This window comes from Notothenia coriiceps, unplaced genomic scaffold (genome assembly GCF_000735185.1).
Source record: "Notothenia coriiceps isolate Sejong01 unplaced genomic scaffold, NC01 NC01_scaffold00032812, whole genome shotgun sequence".
Lineage (NCBI taxonomy): Eukaryota > Metazoa > Chordata > Actinopteri > Perciformes > Nototheniidae > Notothenia > Notothenia coriiceps.
In genome coordinates this window covers 32,446-40,966 of record NW_011365513.1, presented here as the reverse complement: position 1 = coordinate 40,966, position 8,521 = coordinate 32,446, and the positions used below count along the sequence as shown (strand labels likewise).

The following is an 8,521-nucleotide window of genomic DNA, read 5'->3' as shown; positions in this document are numbered from 1 at the left end:
CTGACAAAAAAAAAAAAGAAAAAGTTGTATGTTTATTTATCCATTAGACTGTTTTGACAGTATTTTTCACACTATGACATCTCTCACTCTACATTCCACATGTTTAGTTAATTGTTTGATGTATTTATTTTTTGTCTCTTTGTTGTACTTCTCCACATTTGTATAGATGTAGTTTCTCCCCGAAATGTACAGAAAAAACAATCCAAACCCTCTGCAGCATGATTTTAGTATTGATTAATGATTGATTTACGTTTTAGGGAAAGGTTTTGACCTTAACATGCCTCAAAGTAGCATGAGTTCATTTTAAGAACCTGACTTCTAATTTGTCTCCTGCTCAACCCCGAGTTATACGTACATTTTCCCCCTTGGTTGGTTACAAATCATTTGAATGGAAAGACAACTCCAAATGTTATTCTCTAAGATCCAGAGGAAAACATGTTCTGCTGCTCATGGTTTAAACAAGAACTGAGGCCATTTCTTTTTCTTTTTTTGATGTCCAATATTTCTAGTTTCTTATAACCCCTGCAACACCTATACTAGAATAAAGCAGCAGTTGAAATCACCTATTTCTTGTGGATTATTCCCAGCTGTAGTGTCTAATTCTAATCTATCTGACAGTCAGGTGTAACTTTGAAATCACTGGAGCAAGCAGAGATACAAACGGGCTAGTTACATCAAAATAAGGAAGCTGGTAGTAAACAAGTCTTCCAAAAAAAGAGCAACCCCTACCAGCCTGAAAGAGGAACAGCACTCAGTTGAACAGTTCACATCATGTTCCTCTGGTTCATTTAGCTTGATACTTATTTATAGAAGTGTATTCTCTTCTGAACTCAGAGTAAATCCTGAAAAGCCTTGGGAGATGAATGGGAGTTCAAGAACAATCTATTGTTTGTAACTGTTTAAATTAATGTTGTTAAATTCTTGCTCCGGCGTCTTCAGTAACACTATCAGTTATGAGATGATCTAACTGTGAATGCAGGTGAATCAGACCCCAACAAGAGACTCAAAACTCTCCAGATATTAAACCTGGAGACATTCTGGCAGGAACAGAGAAAGGGTGGACCTATAATTGTTGTCACAAATTAAATTGTAAAAAGTAGTTAGGACTCTTGAAGTGTACACTCTCTTGAAATAAGCATTCTGGGGCATAAACCGTCATTTTGATTTAAAAACTTGATGGATTTCCACCCTCACATGAGACAATTTTTAAGTGAACTACTGACCAATCCATGCTCTCTCAGGTAAAATAGTGCAGTTATGGGCATATTTCAGTAGTCACACTCACACACACAGAGAAAAACAAGCTGTCATTATAAAAAAGTCTGAAAGTCTACCTCAGATAACATATTATTAATGCAGTTTTTATGCAAATTCATTTTTTTTATACTAAGGACGTCATGATGGAGTTTGTTTCATTTTCTAATTCTTATCAAAAGAGGAATTTCAAAGGCTCGAGGCATTCAACAGATTCCTCTCTGTCTTCTGTACCGAGAGATGGAGCCTCTCCTGTCTTATCGGCACGCTTCATGTCTCATGCAATAAACTATTACATTCTCATAATGAGTCATCTGATGATGAGCCAGGTTATGTGTTATACCGTCATTGCATGAACACTGTGTTAAGTGCATCCAAATGTATGTGTGTGTGTGTGTTCTCAGTTCTACATGTTGGAGAGAAAATCCCTCGGCAGGGAACTTTGAGATGTTACCCTTTGCCGACCATTGACATGCACAAAAACCTATATAACACACTACAGGAAAGGGAAAACCCATTGTAAGTCTCCTTTCAACACAGCATGACTGTAAATTGTGAATATGACATTTGACCAGAGGCATGACGCAATGTGTGAAAAAGAGATCAAGCAGACAAAAACAAAGCCATATTTTTCATACTACTACTTCTGCCACATGGAGGCCACCCAGAGTAAAGCGAGCTCCCTGACAAACAGCGCAGGGTATCAGCACCATAACAACACACAGTGACAAGCAGCTGAAACAGTCTGTTCCGTGTGTCTCCTCTTATCAGAGTGAGCGTTTAGCTGCTGAGAGATTCTCATCGTTGCTCCATCAGCAGCCCTGAACTGCAGCAACAGTTAAAAGAAAGAGACTCTGCAGATGTTGTAAAGGTAATGGTAGAACCACATGGGAACAATGCTGATTTAAATAATAATGTCCAAGTTACTAGTCTTACTCTAGATCCTCTACCTCAGGATTCTCCATGACAAGCTTTCACAAATTGAGACAAGCAGTAATAAATAATTATTGGGAATTACAGATGAAAATGTATCTTAGCTTAGCCTGGCATCATTTTAGAAATCTTCTCAGAGGTCGAGTTAAGAATTCAAAGTAAAAAGTCAGAATAAAGAAAAAATAAATAGATTTTTCAAAACTAAATGTATAAAAAAGGTGTGTATATTCAAACTGCTTTGTTGTCTATCTGAGTTAGTGGCGGGAGAGAAATATAAAAATATTAATATGGTATATATATATATATAAATGTGTGTGTGTGTGTGTGTGTGTGCCTTTAAGCAGGATTGTGGCTCTTTGTTTGTAGCTAGTACCGTATTTTATGGGTGTGTTTATATGTACGCATTAACAGAGGTGGGTTGCTGTGTTTGAGGGTTGATATAGTGGCTCCTCTGAGAACGTGGTGTCAAACGTCGTACTAACGTACGTACGTAGTACGACGTACACACACACACACACACACACACACACACACACACACACACACACACACACACACACACACACACACACACACACACACACACACACACACACACACACACACACACACACACACACACACACACACACACACACACACACACACACACACACACACACACAAGAAAGACTGCAGAGCTGAATGCACATCTGACCGTCTCAAGAAAATCTCGAACTGAAGTTTCATCTTAACACAAGGTCAAAGAAGAAGGACTGACAGTTTGCTTTTTTGGGGGCTCCGGTCCCAATCTTAGTGGCACTGTGTCTCTAGAGAATCCTTCATCATCCTTTGCCAGGTGTTCCGATGTTGGCTTGGTTCCCATTTTAGAGAAGCAAAACAGCCTATAACTTAACCCTCAAAACAAACAAGAGTTTTTTTACACAAACTAATCTCTGTTGGGAACTTTGTGTTAATTGTCTATCACAATTAAAACTTAAATTGTACTATAAATGGACCCAAAGCTGAGCTTAGCAATTTCTGCCCAGAGAACGTTATGATACAACGATTTGGAGAAAGTTCAACTTTAGCAAAAACTCTTTTTATAGTGAAATATGGCATACGTTTGGATATAACGTACAGTTTGATACCCATCACGGATTTTAAACTAATTTTAAAAAAGCTGGAGAAGTCATCTGTGGGACACACTGCTATATCTGACTACTGTATATGGATTTCAATGACTACTTTTTTACGATGTTGTACTTTAGTGTTGCCTCTGTGTTCTGTGTTTAGTGTCCTGTCTCAATGAGATTTTACACCTGTATAAATAAAGGCTAAAAAAAATAAAGCATTTCCAGGTTAAAGCTTTGAAAAAGGCCTATTTCTTAAAAATATGATAATCTAAATCTTTTCTTGTTTACATTTTGTCCTGAAATACACACATGAGGATACACTTTTTTCTAAGATCATACTGAGAGACCAAATAAACTGAAAAGCAACTGAAGTTGAGTTGAGTCCGTTATGTTTGTGTCTGTGTGTCTTATCTGAAAGCCCCTGCTTTTCCCCGTAGGAATAGGACGATGGAGAGAAAAAAATAGAAACTCGTCGAAAGGATGAAAATAACCTTCCACTATGGGAAGTGAAAGTGTGTTTCAAAACACTCGAGTTTCTCCTCCCGCTCCCCCTTTTTTCTCTCTGTGCCGTTGTTCGGAAGGCCAGCGTTTACCCATGGAGGTCGGCTGGTAGGAAACCAACTGTTGTTTGAGAGAAATAACAGTGAATACAACTATTTGATAAGTTATTACATTATGAAAAAGATAAGGAGTTGGGAGATAAATATTTAAGAATGAAAAAATACATTGTCAGCAAATTGTCCCATTATAAAAAATATTGCAACTGTGTATGGCTTTTATGATTCATGTCTCCAAAAGATTGTATTTTATTCAACATACAGAACCTGTTTTCAACATTTAAGGGTAGCAGATAAGCTGGACCTAGTGTGCATCTTTTTTATATATGCATGTCATTATGGTGCAAATAGACTACTGAAGAAAAAGTGAATTTATACTCCTATTTAAAAGCTATTTATTTTTCGCAGCGCATGCCGCTACAGTCACACTGGTTAAAGACAGTACATTTTAAATTCAAATATATACGAAAACATACATAGTCTGAATAACATATGTTTACAATAAGAAAAGCAGTGTTAATTCAAACTCCGTATTCTGCAATACAGGACATCAAAAGTCTCATATACGATATACGGTATATTTATATATATATAATATGTGGAGTTTACTGCACGTCATTAAAAAGTTTGTAAAGTTGGTAAATCTCCAGGAGGTCCTGATGAAGCTTCACTAACAAACTCTGCTCTTGTCTCCTCTAAAATCTGATGTAGATTTTCTTTGGATTCTTCTCAGGTTGGGAATGTGTCGTTGTGTTTTCTGTCCTTCCAGTTTTAACTTCTCTTTCTCCTTTTTCTTTTCAGCCGTGTCCGAGCCCGTCCAGGGTCGGGCCTCTTGGATTTCCTTCTCTGTGAAACTGTCCTCTTCTCCTTTTTCTTCCTCTTTTTTTTCTACTGTTTGACACACACACACACACAACCTTTACGTGTTGAAATCTCCACTGTCAGTTTGCGGAGGCCCTGCACAGGGCGGGAACCGTCCCAAACCAGGATCAAACTGAAAAGCAGTTTGGAAACCTTATGACTTCTACTGTTGATGAGCTGCAGAGATCAAGATGTCTGTTTCCAGTTTTAATGTTCATGTAACTTTGTATTTTTTTTAATAACACACAGAATTCAATTTGATACCAATTGAACTACCATAGTTGCCAAAGTATGACGTTGACAGATATTATGCCCTACAATTATTTATCATGATTGTCAGTCATTCCCAGCCATATATAAAAAATCCTAATGATATAATTTATTGATTTTGAGCAACTGTATCCAGATAAGCGGTATAAAGCAGATGGATAAATATAAGAACAATTCATTTCAAGCTTTGCTATGCTGAAAAAGGTTTTTAGCATACAGAAATATTCACTAATTGTAAGTCGTATTGGATAAAACCGTCAGCTTAATGAAATATAATGTTATGTAATATGATTATTAGTGAATCAATATTCATTCTTTTTTTTGGCAGGATAGCCAATAACCTTAAATTTTTCCTCCAACAATTGCTTTTACTTTTAGAGTTTAAGCCTTTCCTTTGATGTTTAGACATTGTTTTTTGTTTATTTCTTGTGTTTTGGGGGTTAAGACGGTTAAGCCTCACACTTCAAAATCTTATTGACCTTTGCTTGTATGTTATCTGGTCTTTGGTACAGTCAGAGACAATTGTGTTGCCCTCTGCAATCAAAAGAGACATGGCAGAAGTCTGAGGTGAGCAGTCTCTCAGCCCTAATCCCTTTACTGCTGCATCCTTGGAAAGAAAAACTCCTCATTCTGACCCAGCAATGGCAAAACAACACTCCCATCCACATGAAGACACACATACAGGCCTCAAGACACACACACACACACACACACACACACACACACACACACACACACACACACACACACACACACACACACACACACACACACACACACACACACAGTAATGTATGCAGATGTATGAACAAACATTGATGCAAAACCATGCATACAAACATGGAGGGACTGCCACATAGGAACACACACACACGATTAACAAAGCCGCTGATGTGATGCCGTCAAAGCCAAGAGATAAGTCCCGGTTTGATCCATCTGTATTTGTGAGGACTTTTACTTACTACAGTCAATGTATAACCTCTACACCTGACTTAAACCTACATTTATATAATCATAATAGAGTGAAAAAGTAGCCCCGTATTTGGTTGAAGAGACAAAAAAACTGACACGCTGTTTTCGACTCATGTTTGTTTTGTCCCACTGCAGTTTAACATGTTTCCCACACTCTTTTAGTGGATGGATTTGTCTCTCGCTGTTGTCCTGTCCTCTAGTAAGTGAGTACAAAGGACCAAGTTTGACATAACTACAATACAACATTTTATATATTATTATTATATCGTAGAGGATTACAGTAAGAAAACCAGCAAATAATTATTCATTTAAGAAGTCAGAATTTGTGGTACTTTACCTTAAAAAATGTCTTATTGATAATCTCAATATATTGTGATTTGATGTGATGTATATTATAAAGCACTCTCATGTTGAGAAAACGTGCTGCACATGTAAGTTATCTGTATTTGTTTGTATACGGTCACTTTTTTAAAGAATAAACTGCTACATGTTTTTTTTAACCATGGTGTACTTATCTGTTATTTGTTTTTACTTATTGTGTTTTTTATTATTAATAACATGTGCCTACTTATTTATATAGTATGTAAGTCTAGTCTTTTCACTTCATCTGCACTATACTTTTGCTGTTGTTATAGCGTAGATTTCCCACATGCGGTACTAATAAAACAATTCTGCTTCAATGTTTTCATTCACTGGAGTGACCGTTTTTGTGGATTTTGTTAATAAGTAGTAGCCATTTTGTTCCCCTTTTTCTCAAATAAATATATTTTGTGGATTCCAGTTGTTCTCAATAAAGTAAATCACACATGTGTACACATTTGTTTGTGTTTTGTCACACAGAGATGTGAGGATTTAGTCATTTGTTGTTACATATCTAACTGTTAAACTATGCATGAACAGCGCCACTGAAATCTGTGGGTAGTATTTGATTGACAGACCGATTTTTCCTTGGGTAGAAATTCATAGAAATCACAGCTCACCAAAACTGCTGCCGAAACCAGGGATCGAACCAGGGACCTTTAGATCTTCAGTCTAACGCTCTCCCAACTGAGCTATTTCGGCGGTCTGTGAAGGGAGGTCAAAGGTTAGTCTGATCAGATCTATGACTTCACACAGATCACTGCTCTACACTGTCCCCTCAGTTCAGAAACAGGAGAGACACACTATTGTCAGTCAGCGGTTACACAGTTACACAAGACATTTATTATGTATCTGTATGTGAATATAAATATCCATAATAACTGGTGAAAGTTTAATTTAAAAAAGCAATACATTAAAACTTAAAAGGTAAATATCAGTTATTAAAAATAGCATCAGCAGTGGAAACTTTAATCATTTCTGTATTATTGCTTTTTTCTAAAATATAACGTGAACTTTATTTTATTTATTGTTTAAGATAACATAAGATATGCTTCATTGTTGAGCTCCAGTGCTACAATCAGCTACAATCAGCTGCAATGAACTTCAAAAAGCATGTGGCCACCAAAGACAGAGAAAAAAAACCCACATGGATCATATTGCACATGTCTTGTGAGGTTAACTATATAAATCTTTAGGCATTATAAAGTTGAGGTCAGAAATCATAACAAACAGGAACTTATAGTTACCAAAACCAGAGACTCCTTGTCTATTAACTACTTTTATACATTTATAGTCAATTCTTTTATTGTTTAATGCACCCTCACTTATGTCATGATGTTGTCTTTTATGTGTCTAAGGCAGGGGTGTCAAACTCAAGGCCCGGGGGCCAAATCCGGGCTTGCAAAGAATATAATATGTTTATTATACGGTTACAGAAGCACATTGCCAATAAACAACATGTCCCACAATGCATCTCATTTTGTGACATGCGCACTGAAGAGACTTGCAATTATTTGCCCTATACTTCTGCATTCAGACGTAGTTAATTATGAAGTTATTACCCTATCCGATAATAATCCAATGCAGAGGCAATAATGTATATATTCTTAAAGTTACAACCGGCCCTTTGAGTGCAACCATAATGCTAATGTGGCCCGCGATGAAATTGAGTTTGACACCCCTGGTCAATTATACTTTTTGCCTACCTTTTCTGCTTTCTCAGAAGAAGAAAAAAATGTGCTTGGTCTTTCAAATGTTCTAGCATTTTGACCTCGTCTGAGTATTTTATTATATATTATGCAAGATATTGAATGCATGAAACAGGACCTGGACCTAAATGTATCGCCAACAGGTCTGCCGAAGACATGAAAAGATGAAAATATATAGAAACATATCATAAAACCATGCCTCATGATAGGAAATATGAAACACACACATGGAGATCACTCTTACCTGCGCTCTGCAGCAGGTTGACCCTCCGCTTTGATGACCTTCTCATGGAGAGGAGGTAAGAGGGTCACACTGTATGGTCATCAATGAGAGACGAAAGAGAGATTCATGCAGTTTAATTAACATGACACACTTCAACAAGCAGAAGATATGCTGAGTGCTAGCAATACAAATAAATAGTACTCGACCACTCAACTGGAAAAAATACAAAAAAATATGGTTTTACTGTATATGTATAGACAATCAGGA

General features: G+C 36.9%; 1 non-coding gene across 1 annotated transcript; it reads right to left on the bottom strand.

Annotated features, from left to right (window-relative positions):
• Window positions 1–6,951: 6,951 nt before the first annotated feature.
• trnaf-gaa (transfer RNA phenylalanine (anticodon GAA)) lies at window positions 6,952–7,024 on the bottom strand. Its single transcript has one exon. It is a non-coding gene; the product is annotated as a tRNA-Phe (tRNA).
• Between the last annotated feature and the right edge of the window lie 1,497 nt (window positions 7,025–8,521).